At 40.8% G+C, this 20,566-nt stretch overlaps 1 long non-coding RNA gene across 1 annotated transcript; it reads right to left on the reverse strand.

The window, feature by feature from the left end:
* Positions 1-3,498: 3,498 nt before the first annotated feature.
* On the reverse strand, positions 3,499-15,428 carry LOC144288985 (uncharacterized). Its single transcript, XR_013357042.1, has 3 exons — positions 15,139-15,428; positions 11,470-11,583; positions 3,499-9,481 (listed from the first exon to the last, which is right to left on the reverse strand). It is a non-coding gene; the product is annotated as an uncharacterized LOC144288985 (long non-coding RNA).
* Between the last annotated feature and the right edge of the window lie 5,138 nt (positions 15,429-20,566).

Consider the following 20,566-nt stretch of genomic DNA (forward strand, 5'->3'; position numbering starts at 1 on the left):
AAAACCTGAAAATGCAGGTTCTATGCATTCCAGCAATTACCCTCCTGGCATTCATTCCAGAAAAATAAAAAACTTATGTCCACACAGAAACTGTGCATTAATGTCTATTCATAAGAGCCAAAACTAGAAACAACTCAGATGTCCTTCAATGGATGAAGAGTTAAACTCTGGATGGTGTCTGGATGGTGCTGATTGTCATAAAGCCTGTCCCACAAGGGTTATTAACATATGCTTTTGTATATATAACATTCTAGAAAGGACGAAAACAGAGAACAGATTAGTGGCTGCCAGGGGTTAAATGAGGAGGAGGAGGTAGTGAGAGGGAACTAGGGGTAGCTATGAAAGGGTAATCTGAGAAATCCTTGGAGTGATGGAAATGTTCTTTATCTTGACTATATTTACGTCAAAATCCTGCTTGTAATATTGTACATTATTTTTTGTAATATCTTCTCATTAGGGAAAACTGGGTAAGTAGACATGGGATCATTCTGCATCATTTCTTTCCAGTGGATAGAAATCTACATATCTCAAAATAAAAGTTTTAATTTTAAAACCCTCATTTTAGTTGGGGAGGGAGCTTTTGAGTTGGAACTTATAATTTTAGTCTGATGGATTAAAGTAGTCTTTGAAAAATGATGTAGTATGATAAATGCATTGTTCTTTATTCCTTAAATGGAATTGTTCTTTGAAATCTCTACCAGTGAGCAAGATTCCACACCTTTTTTAATTAGTAAGTCATTATGTGGCTTCTCTTGCCTAATATCTTATGCTCACTATACTCTATAAAATGGAGCCCTGTGACAAACAAAATTCTTTAACACGGTTGGTCTTTCACCTTTCAAAACTTTTTAACCAAATGGTTCTTTTTCAGTCCAGAGAAGGGTAATCTGAGGTGAGTCGACCAACCATGCTCAGGCCTTGAAGAGCTTAAGAGGCTCTGTTTTTGCCAGTAACTACTTTGGCGGCCTGGGCTACCCTCTAGGCGCAGCTCAGGGGTGTTTCAGCAATGCTGGGTTTTGACTGGCTTCAAAACTGCCTTAATTTTCTTTTAAATTTCCTTTCATTGTATTAATATAAAAGTTTTAAATCATGAAAATTTTTTCATTAAAAAGTATATTAGATTCCATATTTTTCTATCATTTTTGGCCCAGAGTTATAAGGAAACTTGTCAATACTTCCTTTGATATATCTGCAAAAGTTATAAATTTCTTAATTTTTAGAATTCCAAATAGTAAATTCACTTGAATCCCATATCATAAGTTTATTTTAATTTGCCAATATGAATCTAGTGGATTTACAGCCTGAATATATATTATTTAAATTTAACCTTTCTGCCAAAAAAGGTGGTTTTCTATGTATCTATTTTTCTCATCGAAATCTTATTTAAAAATCTTAAAAGTTTACACAATTAAAGAATGCATCAGTACAGTACAAATACCACTGTCATCTACAATCAACGTCTCTAGACTCCAGAATGAGAAGTATATGAATGAGATGCCTCATACAATGTAGAACTTCCATAAAGTCCTATTTTAGGTAATAAGGCGTTTCAAGTCTATAAGGCATTTGGAAGAAGATTCAAGAAGTCATTCTCCACCAGGTTCAGATTCTAGAAGAAAGTTAGAACAAACTCTAGAACAAATCTAGAAAAATAGATCCAATTTATTAAATAAGCCTTTTAAACTGTCCTACTAGATTACTATAAAAATACCAAGCAATAAAAGCCAAGTGTATATCTGTATTATGATTCTACATAAAGGAGGGAAGAAGCAAAGGGATGGAAATAAGCCAAAATGTTGGAGGTGGTTAATCTGGAATGGTAGATTTAGAAAGGTTTTGTTTGTTTCTTTGTTTGCATTATCTCTTTAAAATTTTTAGACTTTCTACTGAGGTGTTTCTTTTATTTTCAGGGGAAAAAGTAATTAAAAAAAAAACACCTGAGGAAAAAAATTATTTTCTTAGTGTCCGTGACTGTCTTAATCCCGCCTCTTCTCATGAAAATCAAGAAGTTGGTTGAGGTAAGTTTAAATATACTAAATGAGAACTACCAAAGTCTCAATAAAATCCCAAAGCCACCAAAGAACTAATAATCTACAGCACAATCTACACATATTATGTCCCTGGCTCCCAGTGAGCTTACAGGTCTGCCTAGAGGTAAGATAGAGAGTTTTCAGAGACAAGAGTAATTAGATACCAGATGGACCTTGAGCCTAGTTAGGCCCATTAAAGTCAAGCTCTCTAGCTGCCATCCCCATCTCTCCACCATAGTTCCAGCTCAGAACACCTACTATCTGGTTAATTTCTTACATAGGCTCATGTCTACCCACTTGAGTTCTACCCATTTCCTTGCCTCCTCCCACTGATTCTTTTTATCTTCCTTTTATGTTCTCAAACCACAAAGATCTAATTTCTAAGAGATCTCCCTAGAAATTTAGCTCTTTCCTAAAATGCTGCCATCTCTTCACTGTAACTGAAGACCTAAAGTTTGTCCCTTGATAAAGATTTCTCTGCTTAGTATCAGGTGGAGTCTGCTCATTCCCACATCCCCATCTCTAGACTAGTCTTGGCTCTGTCTTGTGCCTCATTCAATTCACTGTTTACAACCTTCCTTCAAAAATTCTCTCCCTCATTGAGCTTCACAATTCTTTACCTCACCTTTAAGTATGTTCACTTCAATTTCAGGAACCCACACAGTAGGTCACAATCCAGTATTTACCACCCTGAAATATTCCTTTAAAATTTTCAAGTTAAGAAGGTAAATTGTATGTGATGTATATTTTCTGGTAAGTAAAACATATCTTTGTCATAAATTCCCTTTCCTGCTACAGCCTCTTGCTGATGCTGATACCACTTTTGCTCTCTCTTCCACTAAATCTTTTTTGTTGGCATGACAAGGCTTACAGCCTGCTGACTTCTCCCCTTCCCCTCAGTTTATCTATAATTCCCAGGAAAAATGGAGATCATCAAGCCTTGAATTCCCTCAACTCTTTACTATAGAGGAAGGAAGTGTCCTTTAGCAGTTTTCACCCTTGTTACTATCTCCCTTCTGCTCAGAGAACTTATTCAAATAGCTTATGTGCTCAGTCTCCCTTATCTTTAATCTCTGGATTTTTTTTTGCCTCATTTATAAAAATCACTCATTTCCTGCACATACTAAAACACAAACCAAACATCCTCTGTGGATCATGTGTTCCCCTGAATTGATTTCTCTTTTCACCTGTAAATCTTGGGAAAGCACAGACTACCTTCCATTTCTCTCCTGCTCACCTCCCATGTACTCCATGGTGTTTCTACAATTATCCATGCAAGTGCCTCTCCAGAACCTCTATCATATGTACCCAGGTTAGTGAAACTCAATGACCTCTTTCCCTTCTCTACCCTCATCTTCCTTCATCTTTGAAGGAGACACTGCTGGCTGGCCACAGTGGGTCCCCTTCTTGGTGCTTTATAGACAGAGACTACACCATGTAGAGTTGTCACACACAAGGTCATCTTTATTTGTATGAATAAGGAGATCATGGGGAACCATTTCCAAAGTTGTGACTCCTCAAGCAAGGGAAAGAAGACTCATTTTATTAGAGCTTGGGATGAATATTCAGAGGGGAATTTTAATATTGTAGTGAGGCTGAGACACTTTCTGATTCATTTGTGCAGGTGTCTTCCTCAAAACTTTCTTTTTCTCTTCCAGCAGTTCATGTCAGTTAGTTTCTTAAAGTACGATTGACTTTTAGGTAGAAGGTTCTAGGAGTTCTGTTCCTAAAAGCTAAGATTAGCTTAGAAGGTTCTACTGGAATTTCCTGAGTTTAGGGGATCAGATGCCAGTGACAACACTGTTCACCATTTTCCCTCCAATCTTGCCACCTTGACTTCTATGATGCCACTTTCTCCTGTGTAATCCCTCTCCCTTTAAAATTTTCACTTAAGCACTATTTTGGTGGACTTGCGACTCCTCTCTCCATCTTCACGGTCAAATTGCGACTGTGAATTGCGACTCCTCTCACAAATTCCTGTCATTCAACATCTGCAATGTCTCTTGAATCTATCCATTCCTCACCATTCACTGCCATGAACTTGGTGCAGACTCTTCCCTTGTTATATGCCCCATCCACTGCCTTCCCCCCTCACCACCATCTCTGTCCAACCGCCTCCACCATTCCCAGAGCTATCTGTTTAAAACCCAAATCTGATCAAATCACTGTCCTGGAAAAGATGATGAGTGGTTCTTCCAGTGATTCCAAGATAATATTCAAGCTTCACAGTGGTTCTTAACTGCTTTCACTCATTAACCACCCCTGTGCCTTACACTCTGCTGGATTCTAAGCCTGATGAACTTCTTGCACTTCAAAGCCAGATCTCATACTACTTCCTCTAAATTATGTTTCTATCATCCCCCCCCTTTACTTCTCTCTTTCTCTTTCACTGTCCTTGAGGACCTGATATAACTATGTACAGAGTTCTTTGGGAATACATAAATGGCCAGTTTATTACCTTCTTCGTGGTAAATAATCTCACACATTTCAATGTCACAAATAGAGTTGCCAGGTAAGATACAGTATTCCTAGTTAAATCTGAATTTTAGGTGAACAACAAATTTTTTTTCATATAAGTGTATCATGCAATATTTGGGACATATTATATTATAAAGCATCAAATTTAACTGGGTATAATTTATAGTAAAAATAACTTACTGTTTATCTGAAATTCAGATTGAACTGAGTATCCTGTATTTCTATTTGCTACTCTGTCAATTTTAGTTACCAACCAAGTTGAAGTATAGGTAAATGATGACAGTTTCACAGGTGATGAAATAGAATGAAGCTCAGAGACACAGTTTCCCCAAAGTCAGCTGCCTGAAAAAGATGGCAAGAGACATGATTTGAACCTGGATTTGATTCAAGGGGTAGATTTGAATTACCCCTTCAGTTTCAATAACCAAGGGCAATGGCAAGAAAGTGAGAGGGAAATGATAGATGGCAGAAACTGCAGACCTGAGGTGGGGGCTAGCTGCTTCTCCCTCTAGCACAGGTCTCTGCGTGGGAGAACCAGCTCTGTATTTGACTTTGTGTTTCTTCATTTTGTTTGGTGAACTTGCTGAGACCTGCCTGGCATAACAGTTGTCTTCCAGACATATCACTGTGCTATGTGATATCCTATAAATCATATCTTATAAATAGCCCAAGCTCTACCAAGTTTCAACACCTGGCGCACCACCTCTACCCAAATTTCCTGATAAGGTAGGAAGAACGAGTTAAATTCCAGACCCCTTAACTGGGCTAGCTGGCTGCTGAGACATATCCCATAGGGCTTGATAGTATGAACACTAACATGAAAACTTGCTCCCATTCATTAATCCTTGATAGTTTTAACAATAACATAAAGAGCAGCTATCCTGTGCAATCTTTGTGAACCTCCTACATGCATCACCTTGTGTAATCAACAGCCTTAGGCAGAAAATACTGTTTTCTCAAGGAGGCAAGTACCTTGCTGGAGGCCCTTGGTCAGAGCCAAAATTCCCGACTAATTGGTTTGCCCAAAATTTGTGATACACAGCTCTCTCCCTCCCCAAGTGCCAGGAAACTAAACTTGGAGATGGTGGCTGTTGCTCCTCACAACTATTCCAATTTCAATAGAAAACACAGGAAGGTCAAGGATGGAAATGAGCCCCTCTCTGCATTTATTGTCCCTACTTCTCATGAGGATGCCTGAGTAGAAACAGTCCCTACCCGCCTCACCGCCCCTCCTCCATTCTTTCCTAATTAATCTTGTGTGCCATAACTCATGTTAGGGGCTTCTTTTCTAAAACTGTCCACCAGTTTCCAAAGTGCCCCACCTGCAGAATAGGATCTGTGTCTCTAATGGGACCCAGGATGAATGAATAGGGTCTGATTATTTGGATTTTTAATTCAGTGAGCAAAGCAATTGCCATTTACTCTTTAGCAAGTTCTGCAGCTATTGCAACTCCTTGGCAATTAAAGTACAAGATGAAGCATGTTCTGTTCTGCCAAGAACTTCAGGAGGAGGGTACCTAACTCTAAGCCAAATCAGGAAATAAACTTTGAACATTGTATTAAGAGTGTAAAAAGAATGAAACTAGATTCACCCTCTTATATAAGAAGTTTAAAAGTTTTAATCATAAGAGAGCCACGAAAAGGACAGTGTTCAAAGATAATTACTGATACTAACATAACACTTCCGCAAATTCATAACAATATGTTTTGAGGAAGGATTTAGAAATAACCTCTTCAGTTTATGTATGTTTAAAAAGTGTCAGGGAATCCTTATTAGAAATGCTGATCTAGACCCTTGCTACCCAGTTTAGTCCAGAAACCAGTAGCTCTAGTACCTGGGAGCTTTTTAGGTTCTCAGGCCCAATCCCAGAATTACTGAATTAGAATCTGCATTTTCACAAGATATGCTAATGATTTCTTTTCTTTTCTTTTTAAGATTTTATTTGCTTATTTAAGAGAGCAAGACAGAGAGAGTACACTCACACAAGCCAGGTAAGAGGCAGAAGAGGAAGAAACAGACTCTCCACTGAGCAGGGAGCCCAATGCAGGACTCAATCTCAGGACCCTGGAATCATGACCTAAGCCAAAGGCAGATGTTTACCAAACCAAGCCACCCGGTGCCCTTACAAGATCTCTGGATGATTTCTATGCAATAATCTAGACAGGTAAATGGAAATAGCAGCTGGCCTGGCAGTGGTGTTTGTTCCTGGGTGAGGCATGCGGGTAGGAGGAGGGATGAAGCCCAAAGTGATCCCCAGGTTGGGAGGGTTCAGATTGGGAGAAGTATTGGGCAGGCAAGACAAGCGGGTGGCATTTGTGTGTATATATACACACAGTTGGCCCTTGAATATCATGGGGCTTGAAATGCATGAATAAGTCCACATATATGCAGCTTTTGCCAATAAATATAGTATAGTATAGTAAATATATTACAGCACTATAAATGTACTTTCTCTTGACTGATTAGTAACATTTTCTTTTCTCTAGCTTACTTTATTATGAAGAATGCAGTATATTAAAACATATACAAAATACATGTTATGGCTTTATATTATCAGTAAGGCTTCCAGTCGACTATAGGCTATTATTAATAATTACGTTTTGGAGGAGTCAAAAGTTATATATGTGGATTTTCAACTGTGCAGGGGGTCAGTGCCCCAAATCCCTACATTGCTCAAAGGTCAACTGTATATTTCTTCCTGTTTCAGTTTTGGTAGTTTATAATTTGCAGGAATGCATCCATTTCTTCCGTATTGTCTACTTTGTTGGCATACATACAACATAATGCTCATAATACATTCTTATAATTGTATTTATTTGGTATTGGTTGTGATCTCTCTTCTTTGATTCATGATTTTATTTATTTGGGTCTTTTTTCTTTTTGATAAGTCTGGTCAGGGGTTTGTCAATCTTACTAATTCTTTGAAAGAACCAGCTCCTATTCATTGATCTGTTCTACTGTTCTTTTGTTTCTGTTTCATTGATTTCTGCTCTAATTGTTAGTAATTCTTTTCTCCTGCTGGGTTTAATTGCCGTTCTTTCTCCAGCTCCTTTAGGTGTAAGGTTAGGTTGTGTATTGTGATCTTTCTTGTTTCTTGAGAAAGGCTTGTATTGCTATAGACTCCCCTCTGAGGACTGCCTTCGCTGCATCCCAAGAGTTTGGAAGAGTTCTGTTTTCATTTTCATTTGTTTCCATGAATTTTTAAAATTTTTCTTTAATTTCCTGGTTGACCCATTCATTCATTGGTAGGATGCTCTTTAGCCTCCATGTATTTGAGTTCTTTCCAAATTTCCTATTGTGATTGAGTTCCAGTTTCAAAGCATTGTGGTCTGAAAACATGCAGGGAATGAGCCTAGTCTTTTGGTACCAGTTGAGACCTGATTTGTGACCCAGTATGTGATCTGTTCTCGAGAATGTTCCATGTGCACTTGTGAAAAACGTGTATTCTGTTGCTTTTGGATGGAATGCTCTGAATATATCTGTGAGGTCCATCTGGTCCAGTGCATCATTCAAAGCCCTTATTTCCTTGTTGATCTTCTGCTTAGATGAAGAGTGGGGTGTTAAGTCTACTATTGCAGTGAGTGGGGTGTTAAGGTCTCCTACTATTGCTGTATTATTGTCGATGTGTTGAGTTTTGTTTTTAGTTGGTTTATTTAATTGGCTGCTCCCATGTTAGGGGCATACATATTTACAATTGTTAGATCTTCTTGCTGGATAGACCTTTAAGTATGATCTCTTATTACTGTCTTTGGTTTAAAATCTAATCTGTCTGATATAAGGACTGCCACCCCAGTGTTCTTTTGATGCCCATTAGCATAACAAATGGTTTGCCATGCCCTCATTTTCCACCCAGAGGTGTTTTTGGGTCTAAAATGAGTCTCTTACAGACAGCATATTGATGGGTCTTGCTTGTTAATCTAATCTGATACGCTGTGTCTTTTGACTGGGGCATTGAGCCCACTTACATTCAGAGTAACAATCGAAAGGAGAAATTTAGAGAATTGGATTGCCTGTAAAGTCACTGTTTCTGTGGGTTGTCTCTGTTCCTTTCTAATCTGTGTTGGTTTGGGCTCTCTTGGGATCACTTAAGGGATCCCCTTTAATGTGTCTTGCAGGGCTAGTATCATGATCACAAACTCTCTTAGATTCTGTTGGTCCTGGAAGCCCTTTCTCTCTCCTTCTATTTTGAATGACAACCCTGCTAGACAAAGTATTCTTGGCTGCATATTTTTCTCATTTAGCACCCTGAATATATCATGACAGTCCTTTCTGGCCTGCCAGGTGTCTGGGGATAGGTCTGCGGCCAGTCTAATGTTTCTACGTAGATTATAGACTTGTCCTGAGCTGCTTTCAGGATTTTCTTTTTGGCTCTGAGATTTGCAAGCTTCACTATTAAACGTCAAGGTGCTGACCTAGTTTTAATGATTTGCGGGGGTTTCTCTGTGCCTCCTGGACTTGAACACCTGCTTCCTTCCCCATATTAGGGAAGTTCTCTGATTTAATTTGCTCCAATATACCTTCTGCCCCTCATCTCTTTCCTCTTCTTCTGAGACCCCAATTATTCTAATGTGCTTTTGCTTTATGGTCAAGGTTATCTCTCAGATTCTCCCCTTGTGATCCAGTAGTTGTTTCTCTCTCTTTTTCTCAGGTTCTTTATTCTCCATCATTTTGTCCTTTATATCACTGATTCTCTGTTCTTCTTCATTTATCCTAACAGTTAGAGCCTCCATTTGATTGCATCTCATTAATAGTCTTTTTGATTTTTGACTTGATGAGATTGTAGTTCTTTTATTTCTCCAAAAAGGGATTCTCTCACGTCCTCTCTGCTGTTTTCAAGCCCAACTTAGTATCTTCATAATTGTTATTCTGAACTCTAGTTCTGACATTTATATCCACACTGATTAGGTCCCTGGCAGTCAGTACTGCCTCTTGTTCTCTTTTTTGAGATGGGTTTTCCATCTTGTCATTCTGTCTAGAGAAGAATAGATCAACGAGAGAGCAAAGTATTAAAATGGCAACAATGACCTTGGAGAAATATACAGTAAACAAATCAGAAGAGACTCGAAACCAAAAAAAAGAAAAAAAGCAAAAAATAATAATAATAATTAAGATTTTTAAAAAAGAGAATGTAATCAGACCGGTGAGCAGAAAGAGGAACACACTGGATCCTGTGTGTATTTTGTTCTGTTAGAAAACTAGATCCCAACATTGTAAAAAAAAGAAAGACTTATCGATGTATGAAAATAAAATTAAAAACAATGAAAGGATAGAACGTAACTGTAAAAATGAAAATTAGAAAAAAAAAAGACAGCATTTAGATAGATGAAGAGAACAGCACCATACACTAGATTTTGGGTGTATTTTGGTCTGTTTGTTAGAAGGAACTACATCCCAAAATTATAAAGAAAGAAAACCGTATGTCTCCAAAAATAAAATGAAATATGAAATGATAGAATGTAACCGTAAAAATGAAAGTTACAAAAGACCCCCCCTAAAAAAAAAGGAGTTGATAAACATAAGAATTTAGTTTAAAAGGAAAGAGAGACCAAAAATTAAAATGTAAAAGGTAAAGAATTACAGGGAAAAATCTGAGAACTCTGTGTACTGTTTTCCCTAGCACTGGAGTTTTGCAGTTGTCAATGATCCCCAGACTTGGTCTTAGTTCAGAGTTCTTGCTGTCTTCTGGGAGAGGGGCCTATTGCCCTGATTCTCAGGTTATCTTTGCCCAGGGCAGAACTGCACCGCCCTTGCCAGGGGCCACACAGAATTGCTCTCTGTGGCTTTTGTTCCCTGAAAGCTTCCTGCACTGCTTTAGAGGATGAGAGTGAGCCCGGGGGCCTCCCAGTCTCCAGCCCTGGAGCCTAAAGCTCAGGGCCCCACTGCTCAGTGCTCCCTCAGGGAAAAGCAGTCAGTCCGTCCTGTCTCCCTGGGTTCCGTCTACCCTCTGTGCTCGCCTAGGCTGTGACTGAGGGGTTATGTCTTAGGCACGTGACCCTGGTTCCATTCAGTAAATCGTGGGGACCCCGTGCCGTGCACCTGTGCCCCTCCTCCTGGGGGCAGGTCGGGAGGTATCGCTGTGGTTCTGCCACTTGCTGGGCCCCTGCTTTGGAGAGCAGTTGCCAGAAGGTGCCGTGGTTCATGCTTTATGGCAAGCCCAAGCTGAAAGCCCAGCTATGGGCTCGCTGATGGCAGGCGGCTTCCCTGGGTGGGTGCCTGGGAACTCTGCAGCACTCAGGCACCCCCAGTCTTCCTGTGACCCCAGAGATCCTGAGACCACGCTGTCCCACCAGGATTCTGACCTGCTTCGCCACTTGAGCGCCTTTCAGGCAGGGCCATCCTCAGGGGAGCTGCTCTGACAGTTCGGATTTTGCTCTGCTGCTCTGTCACTTTCTAGTAACTGGCTGGGGGGGGGGGGGGGGGCCTCCCTCTCCTTGTGTTGTATCTTCCCATAGATCACCTTGGATTCACTGCTCTGCACCTTCTATCTTGCAGGAAGTGGTTGTTTTCTATTTTAGAATTGTAGCAATTCTTTTCTAGATCTTGGGTTGAGTTCACAGGTTTTCAGAATGATTTGACAGCTGTCTAGCCGAGTTCCTGGGACCAGATGAAGCTAAGGTCTCCCGGGCAGCTACCATCTTGGAAAAACGCTTTGTTGTGGATTTAAAGACCTGGATTCTGTTCTAAACTCCTGCAAATGCTGGTTGTGGAAGCGACACCTTCTGGCACACTTGGAGTACTGCATGCTAGCCGGCCCCCTCGGAGGGGCTGTTGTTCAGGTCCGCCTTAAAAGGAGAGTCCAGGGATCCCTGGGTGGTGCAGCGGTTTGGCGCCTGCCTTTGGCCCAGGGTGTGATCCCACATCGGGCTCCCGGTGCATGGAGCCTGCTTTCTCCCTCTGGCTCTCTCTGTGTGACTATCATAAATAAATTAAAAAAAAAAGAGAGAGTTCAAGTCTACTGACCAGGTTCAGTTTCATCACCAGGGTCACCAGGGTCACCTGGCACGGAGCATGTTGCTTGGAGAGTTAATAATGTCCACTGTTCAATGTTACAGGTTGTTCCTGGCCACAGGCCTCCTAAAGAGAAACAAGCACACTTATCATCTAAAGCATTGGGATGTACCAACCCAATTCTCCTTACCCCGTACTTTTTGACCAACCCAAAAGGACACTTCATAGGACCAAACATTAAATGGAGTCTTTGCAACAGTGACCACCAGTCCACACCCTCTCTGAGTGATCCACGTAGGCAACTTGTTATGGTGGTTGTGGCTCATATTATTCTAGTGGGCCCTGAGACAGAGGAGGAAAGAACCCATAAATATGATAATGGGGTTCTTAACTTCATAGGAATAAAACAGTGTATGGCTATTTAAATGTATTTCTTTAAAAAAAAAGTAAAAAAATAAAAAATAAATGTATTTCTTTGCTAGGGCTGCTGTCACAAAGTACCAGAAATGGGAGTTTAAGCAATAGAAATGTATGGTCTTCCATCTCTAGAAGTCCAAGATCCAAGCTTTCAGCAAGGTTTTGTTTTTTTGTTTTGTTTTGTTTTGTTTTCCATCACAGGGAAGTGCAGGAGAATCTGTTCCATGCTTGTCTCCTAGCTTCTTGGGATTTTCTGGAAATCTTTGGTGTTTCTTGGTTTGTAGATACTTCATTTTAGTTTTTGCCTTCATGTTCAGATGGCATTCTCCTGGTGTGTATATCTGTCTCTTTACATGGTGTTCTTTTATAAGGATTCTAGTTACATGAGACTAGAGACCCACTCTTCTCCACTATGATCTGACCTTAATTCACTGCATCGGCAATGACCCTATTTGCAAATAAAGTCACATTTGGAAGTGCTGGAGGGTTAAGATATCAATTTGTAACAGTTTGTCCCTTGGTTCCCAAAACTCCTGTCCTTCTCACATGCAAAATACAGTCACTCCATCCCCATGTTCTCAAGTCTTAATCCATTTCAGCATCAACTTTAAGTCAAAGTTTCTTCTAAATCAGGTATGGATGATATCCAGGGTATGAGCTGTCCTAGGAAACATTCTTCTCTGTCTGGGAATCTATAAAACCAAACAAGTTGTCTGCTTGCAAAATTTGAAGATAATGGGGATCCCCGGGTGGCTCAGTGGTTTAGTACCTGCCTTCGGCCCAGGGCGTGATCCCAGAGTCCTGGGATCGAGTCTCTCGCCGGGCTCCCCGCATGGAGACCGCTTCTCCCTCTGCCTGTGTCTCTGCCTCTCTTTCTCTCTCATGAATAAATAAAATCTTTAAAAAAATTTGAAGATGAAGCAGGCATAGGACAGACAATCCCATTCCAAAAGGGAGAATTTGGGGGATTACATTTACGAGTATTTACCAATATCTGTGCCTGTGTTTCAATTTGTATTTGGGGAATTCTGGCCATGTTCTCTGTCTCACCTAGCATTCTATAGCAAGCTCCCTCAACTGGAGAGAAATTTTACTTTGCTCCCCTATTATCCATATACAAATGCTCATTATTCTCTTTGAAAGGAAGTAGCATCTTGAAATTCAGTGCTTTAGGCACCATACCCCTCTCCGGCCAAACAGACACAGCCATACACACTCGTTCACACACAATACAATGAGGGCTGTCTCTTTTGAACAAAGTATTGTGTTTAAAAAACTGTAAGATTGGGGGTACCTAGGTGGCTCAGTTAAGCATCCAACTCTTGATTTTGGCTCAGGTCCTGACCTTGGGGTTGTGAGATTGAGCCCTGCATCCAGCCCTATTCAGGCTCTATACTCCATGCTGGGCGCTGGGTATGGAGCCTGGTCAATATTCTCTCTCTTCCTCTGCTTTTCCCACTCCCTTCCTCCCACGCTTTAAAAAACAAAACAAAACAAACCTGTAAGATAGGCCATGTGTTGATCATTTCAAAAGCTAGGTGATGGATACATGGAGCTTCATTATATTATTCTCTCTACTTTTGAATATATTTGGAATTTCAACAATTAAAAATTTTAACAATTTGTTAATACAAAACAAATTTTAAATAATTTTTTAAATGGAAAAATTGAAAAGGAAAAATGAGGCAAGATTTCATTCTTTTTATGGCTGAATATTATATATTTATATATATATATAAATATTACATCTTCCTTACCCATTCATCAATCAATGGGGACTTGGGCTGGTTCCATATCTTAGCTATTGTAAATAATGCTGCTATAAACATAAGAATGTGTGTATCCCTTTGAATTGGTGTTCTTATATTCTTTGGGTAAAGAGTGAGAAGTGCAATTGCTGGATCAGTTACCAGAGACAGAGGGGTGGGAGGGATGAGTGATATAGGTGATGGAAATTAGGAGTGTCCTGGTTTTGATGAGCACTGCGTGATGTATGGAAGTGTTGAATCACTATATTACACACCTGAAACTGTCTGGAATTAAAATAAAAACTTAAAAAAAAAAAGAAGAAGAAATGGAAAAAAGTGTCATGGATCCCAAGCAAGTTGGAAACCTAGCACAGCAAAGTGCATTAGATTGTGAGACTTGAGAATAATTTTCTTTGGATGGATGCTGTCCTCCAGGTGCACTGGGTTGGCAATAGCCTCCTGGAACCAGGATGTGGCCCTGCCCTCTGGAACTACAGGGGAGCTGGTCTCTGCAAGAACATTCTTTCCCTCTCCTTTTTATTCCTTTATTTCTTTTCTTTTAAAACTTTTTAATTTAAATTCAATTTAGTTAGCATCTAGTATATTATTAGTTTCAGGGGTAGTTCCCTTTTCTTAAAGAAGAATAACACATGTTCACTGTGAAATAGCTGTATTGTCCAGTTTCTTGCCTAGAACATCCCAGAAATCCAAAAGCCTCCCTTCCTTTTTTTAAAAAGATTTATTTATTTATTTATTTATGATAGACACACTGAGAGAGAGAGAGAGAGAGAGGCAGAGACACAGGCAGAGGGAGAAGCAGGCTCCATGCTGGGACCCCAATGCGGGTCTTGATCCCGTGACTCCTGGGTCGCGCCCTGGGCCAAAGGCAGGCGCCAAACCTCTGAGCTACCCAGGGATCCCCACCCTCCCTTCATTTCTTGCAGTCTCTGCCCCTCTTCAGTCCACACTTGCAGAGTGTCTGCAGAGATGGATGATGAGGTCCACAAGGTCCTATGTCTAATCTCTTGGTGTTCCCTCTAGAGCACTTTCTCATTTGTTGCAATATAGACAGGCCAACAATTTTCCAAATCTTCAAGTTCTCTTTCCTTTATGCTTAAAGATTCCTTTTTCAGTTTACTTTTTTCCCCTTGCATTTTACAAGAAGCAGCAAGGAGAAAACAGGCCATGGATTCAACACTCTGCTTAGAAAGTTCCTCAATTAAATATCCAAGTTCTTTCCATGGAGTTCTACCTTCCACCCAATAGAAGAACACAAGTCAGCTGAATTCTCTGCCACTTTATAAAGTGGATCACCTTTCCATCAGTTTCCAAAAACATGTTTCCCACATCTATCTGAGCCTCCACCAGAAATGCTTTTAATGTTCCTATTTCTACTGATGGTTTCCTCAAGGCAACCAAGGCTTTCTCTACCAAGCACTGCAAACCCTTCCAGTCTCTACCCATTACCCAGTTCTGAAGCCATCTCCACATTTTTAGGTATCTAAGGTAACAGTACCTCATTGACCAATACTCAAGTCTGTATTAGTTTGCTGGGCAGCTGTTACAAAGTACTACGAACTTGATGGCTTAAACAATGGACAATGCACTCAGTTCTGGAGTCTAGAAGTCTGAGACCTGCAGGTTCCTCCTGAGGGCTCCAAGGCAGAATCTGATCCACACCTTCTGTGTAGGCAGTATTCTTCTCTCTGTGTGTCTCTGTCTCTTCACATGGTGTTTTTTTTATAAGATCATCAGTCATGTTGGATTAGGAGCTCATCCTCATGGGGCAGTGTGACCTGATCTTAACTGCCAACAATGGTATTTGCATGTAAGGTCCCATTCAGAGGTGCTGGAGTCAGGGCTGTTAAGATATCAACACAGAAATTTGGAGCGAGTGGGGAGGATACAATTCAATCCATAATATCCAGAAAAGATTTTCTCTCCTAATTTCTCCTCCAAAAAGTAAAAGCTGTCCATGAGAGATATGCATGTACGTATTTCATGCTTCCAGAACAGGTATGCCAACAGGTCATGCTGGTGAAAGTTCTGAGAAGCCAACGAGGACACAAACCGGCTGAGGAGGAAAAGCTGGAGAGTAGCAAGAATCCTTCCTGTCCCTGCATTGTGAGCTGAACCCACCATCATCAGCCAAGTCCCTGGGGTTCCTTCAGACCAGATGACTCGGTCGAGTAAATTACACAGTGGGGATGAGAATGGATCCAGGGTTTGTGGCCGCTCCCTTTGCTTAGCGGCCATTTGCTTGATCATTGAAATTTATCTGAAGAAACAGAGACCAAGCTCTTTGAGGTGGGGAGCATACAGGAGGAAATCCCCTCTGTGAAGGGCTCTCCACCCTTTAATGCTATCCCATAGGACTCTCGGGTAGAGCTCTAGTTAGTAAGCACTTTGGTGGATTGATTTCCTGTGGTATGAATTTCTTTGCAGATCTCCCTAACCTTTCAAAGAAAGCATTTATATGTCCTCACGGGACAGTCTTGTTGAGCTGGAAATCTTGTTGACTCAGAGAGAGAAGCCTGAGTCACCCGTTTTGTCCCTGGCTCTGTTGGAGAAAGAACATTATCCAGTTAGATGGACTATTTAATAATGAGTGGGGAAACATGCAGCTAGTGGTGACCCAATGGGGAACTGGGAGCAGCAGGGAAACCCATCTGATCCAGCAGTGTGCTCAATCTGAGATAGACTTCTGCTTGCCTGTCTACATTATGGGAAATGGGGGGAGGGGGCGGGCATCTGAGGTACAAGGTGAGTCTGGCTTCTAGTCAGTTCCCACCATTTCCTGGAGCCTTTATTTGGTAAAAGAGTGGGGAATGGCTCTCTAGAGAGGAGCTGTTTTTTTTTTGTTTGTTTGTTTTTGTTTTTTTACTAATGAAAGGAAATAAGGCTTCTTCTGAGCATTTCCTGGGATCCCCAAATTTTAAGCTTAACAAGTATTTCCAAGGTGAGAAAAAAAATACTAACCTTTTGGAAATGGTTTTCAGGTTCATGTCTGGGCAAGGATTCATCAAATCAGTGCCTCATTTATTAAAGAACAATAGCCCCCACCCCACCCACCAAAACAAAAGAAGGAGTAAAAACTTCCAAGCGCTTCAGTCTTGATTTCCAGGGCACATTCAGTCCCCAATTGTAGATTCCAAGTAGAGGACTTAGGACAAGACAAATATCTTTTGGTAGTTCTGGGTAATGTACAGAAGGTAATGTAGGATATATTTTAGCCTGATCATCTAGGAAAAGTCAATAAATGTGCTATGACTTTAGGAGTTCTCCTTATATATCCTTATACATCAGATGTTCTAATTTCCAAGTCACATCTCACACAATTATAAAACTTGGCTGCTGGAAGAGCTTTTAGCAAGCACTTCTGGTTTTCTTATTTTGCAAATGAAAAACAACAACCACAACACGACAACCTCAAAGAGGAGAATCTAGGACCCAGAGTCCGCCCCGAATTAGTGGCTGCCTCTAGAGCAAAGGTCCCCAAACTGTGAAGTGCTTCAGAGTCACCAGCAGGGCTTGTTAAAACACTGATCTTGGGCACACACACCACCACCACCATCACCACCATCCCCACCATCCCCCACCCCCGCTGGAGTTTCTGGGGCTGGAGAATTTGCATTCCAGGCAGTGCTGATGCAGGAGGTCTGCAGGGGGCCTAGGTTAAGGACCACAAGTCCAAAGATTGAAAATGAGAAGAAAAGGCAAGTGGAAGTGCCAAGGAACTAAAGGGTTCCTTGTGGGTTTTTACTGTGTTGGAAGAGCTCTTTGGGTTACATAGACAGAAACTAACACAGATTAACTGAATTAATAAAAGCTTCTTATGAAAATATAGAATATTGAATGAATTTTAGATATTGTAAGACTGTAGACAGACATTTTTTAAAGGCAGAGAATGTCAATTCAAAGCAAGACTGCACTGGAAAGACGGGTACTGCAACCCCGCCAGGCTTTCAGGCGACCAGAGTGCAGTTTAGAGCTGAAGGTCATTCAGAATGCAGTGAGTAACCTGGGTAGCACCTTGCCTCTAGAAGCTGAAGAAAATTTTTGCTCTCATGAAATGTAAACTTAGCTGTACAATGGAACCATCAAAGGAGCTTTAAAAAATAAAACAAAACAAAAACAACTGTAGTCTGAGTCCCATTGCCGGAGATTGTGAAATAATTGATTTGCCAAGTGTACAGAACATCGGTATTTTTGAAAGCCTGCCAGGTGATTCTAATTTGCTTCGCCTCTGAGTCACCACTGTCTTTGCTTGTGGAGGCCTTGCAGGAGACAGTCTACTTCCTCGTCTTCCACTCTGTGGAACAGGTAAGCTGCTTTTTATTCAAGGTCTCTGCTACCTGTCCTCTGGCACCACCGCTTGTCTACCTGTTACTGCCACTGCCAACTGCCTGACTCTCTCCTGAATCTTGGTTTCACATCTGAAAAAGACAATATCTAACTAGTCACTTTGTATCCCAATTGGACAAAACTTTCACACGAGGCCAACTGATAGGCTAGTTCTTAGCCAGTGCCCTCCCACAGCTCCATCGGCTAGCAGTGCTGACGATGGTGGGTCATGAAGGGTAAAGCATGGTGACTCCATGGAAAAGAATCCTTTAGAATGAGACAGTCGGGGCATCCCTGGGTGGCTCAGCGGTTTAGCGCCCGCCTTCCGCCCAGGGCGTGGTCCTGGAGTCCGGGAATCGAGTCCCGCGTCGGGCTCCCTGCATGGAGCCTGCTTCTCCCTCTGCCTGTGTCTCTGCCCCCCTCTCTCCCTCCTCTCTCTCTAGGTCTATCATGAATAAGTAAATAAAATCTTAAAAAAGAGAGAGAGAGAGAGAGAGTCGGTGTAGGATTGTCAGATTGCACAAATGAAAATATGGAATGCCCACCTAAATGTGAATTTCAAACAAATAATAATTTTTAAATATACGCATGTCTCCTGCAATATTTGGTGCCTGCTTATACTTAAAAACTACTTTTAGGGACATCTGAGTGGCTCAGTCAGTTAAGTGTCTGCCTTTGGCTCAGGTCATGATCCCAGCGTCCTGGGATTGAGCCCCACGCCGGGCTCCCTGCCCAGGGAGGAGTCTGCTTCTCCCTCTCTCTCTCTCTGCCCCTCCCCACCCCACCCCTACCTCGTGCTCTCTCTCTCAAATAAATAAATAAAATTTTAAAATAAAATACTTATACCCACATACTACATGAGTGATAGGTATACTAAAAATTTCCTCCTTGTCTAAAATTCGAATTTAATGGGATATGTTGTCTTTTATCTGGCAACTGTAAAGAGGTGGGAAGGGCAGCCCGGGTGGCTCAGGGGTTTAGCGCCGCCTTCGGCCCAGGATGTGATCCTGGAGACCCAGGATCGAGTCCCACATCGGGCTCCGTGCATGGAGCCTGCTTCTCCCTCTGCCTCTATCTATCTCTGCGTCTCTCATGAATAAATAAATAAAATCTTAAAAAAACAAATAAATAAAGAGGTGGGAATACTTTTGATCCCATGTTTTGGCCTACCCAGTATCTCCAGTGGTATGTGTGCCAATGTTTCATGTCCGGCTTGCTGGAGGAAAACAGACCAAACACCTGAACATCTTGACTGTGAGTATTTGCTAATTTGCCTCGTGTCAAGACTCTCACTGTTACTGATTTCACGCTGGCAAGGTGATGTCACTAAACTGGGAGCTGGAAGAGACGTGCAATAGCTCATCCTTATGCAGTGTGTATCCACCATAGAGGCATGATATACTATATAGCCTCAAGAGTACATGATAGAGTGTACTAAAATGGCTCAGAAGTGGCAAGTTTTGAGTATTTATTTAATATCTTTGTTTTAAATATAATGCATTCAGTTGTAAGCTTTTGAACTTTAATTTTTAATAATGGCTGGGTTTAACAACTAGTTCATGAAATCCCTGAGAATTTAACATTTTGCTCGTGCAAGCTGGCAGGAGCCGACTGTAGCTCACCACTAAAAGTCAAGCATATTTCAGGAAGAAAATAGTTTGCTAAACCCAAATTGCTGCTTCAGAAGCACAAAGGAACTTAGAGTGGATTAAAAGAATAATATGCCACGTACTTTGTAGTGCTTTATGTTTTTTTATTTAAACTGTCATAAATTATGGTAGAAAATAGTAATACCTGAAACACATCCCTAAAACAACAAAAAAATTTTATTTCAGCACATTGTAAGGTATTAATGACTTAAAAGGAAAATGGTCCTAAAGTGGTTTTGCAAAAATGATTCACAGTTGAATAAATCCAATGTATTTTGATATACTTTAACAAACTTTCTGCCATACCTGTTAGTAACCATACTTTTTATAATAAAGAGTTAAATGATGTGAGCATAATTTGTACTGCCACTGATTTTCCAGAACAGCTAAAATCTCTGGCCATACAAAGGTAATTTCAGTTGTGTAGTTTGTTATTTTGCACTTATTTTGAACCATTTTAGGGAATTTTATTTTTTTTTAATTTTTTTTTTATTGGTGTTCAATTTACTAACATACAGAATAACCCCCAGTGCCCGTCACCCATTCACTCCCACCCCCCGCCCTCCTCCCCTTCTACCACCCCTAGTTCGTTTCCCAGAGTTAGCAGTCTTTATGTTCTGTCTCCATTTTAGGGAATTTTAAAACTAAAAGTGTAGTACTTGTGTAGTTTGTTATTTTGCATTGTTTTGAACCAATTTAGGGGAATTATAAAGTTAAAAATGCAGTACTTGGCACTACCAGTGGACTGTGAAGATATAAAGCACCAGGGATTCCTATTATAGTGAAGATTGTTCTTGTGATATTTGGAAAACAACTCAGTGCTAGACAGAAAATGAACAACTTACTTTTAAAAAAAAAAGATGTTATTTATTTGAGAAAGAGAGAGAGAGCATGAACTGGGGTAGAAGCAGAGGGAGAAGGAGAAGAAGGCTCCCTACTGAGCAGACAGTC

Source organism: Canis aureus, chromosome 18, assembly GCF_053574225.1.
Source record: "Canis aureus isolate CA01 chromosome 18, VMU_Caureus_v.1.0, whole genome shotgun sequence".
Classification (NCBI taxonomy): Eukaryota; Metazoa; Chordata; class Mammalia; order Carnivora; family Canidae; genus Canis; species Canis aureus.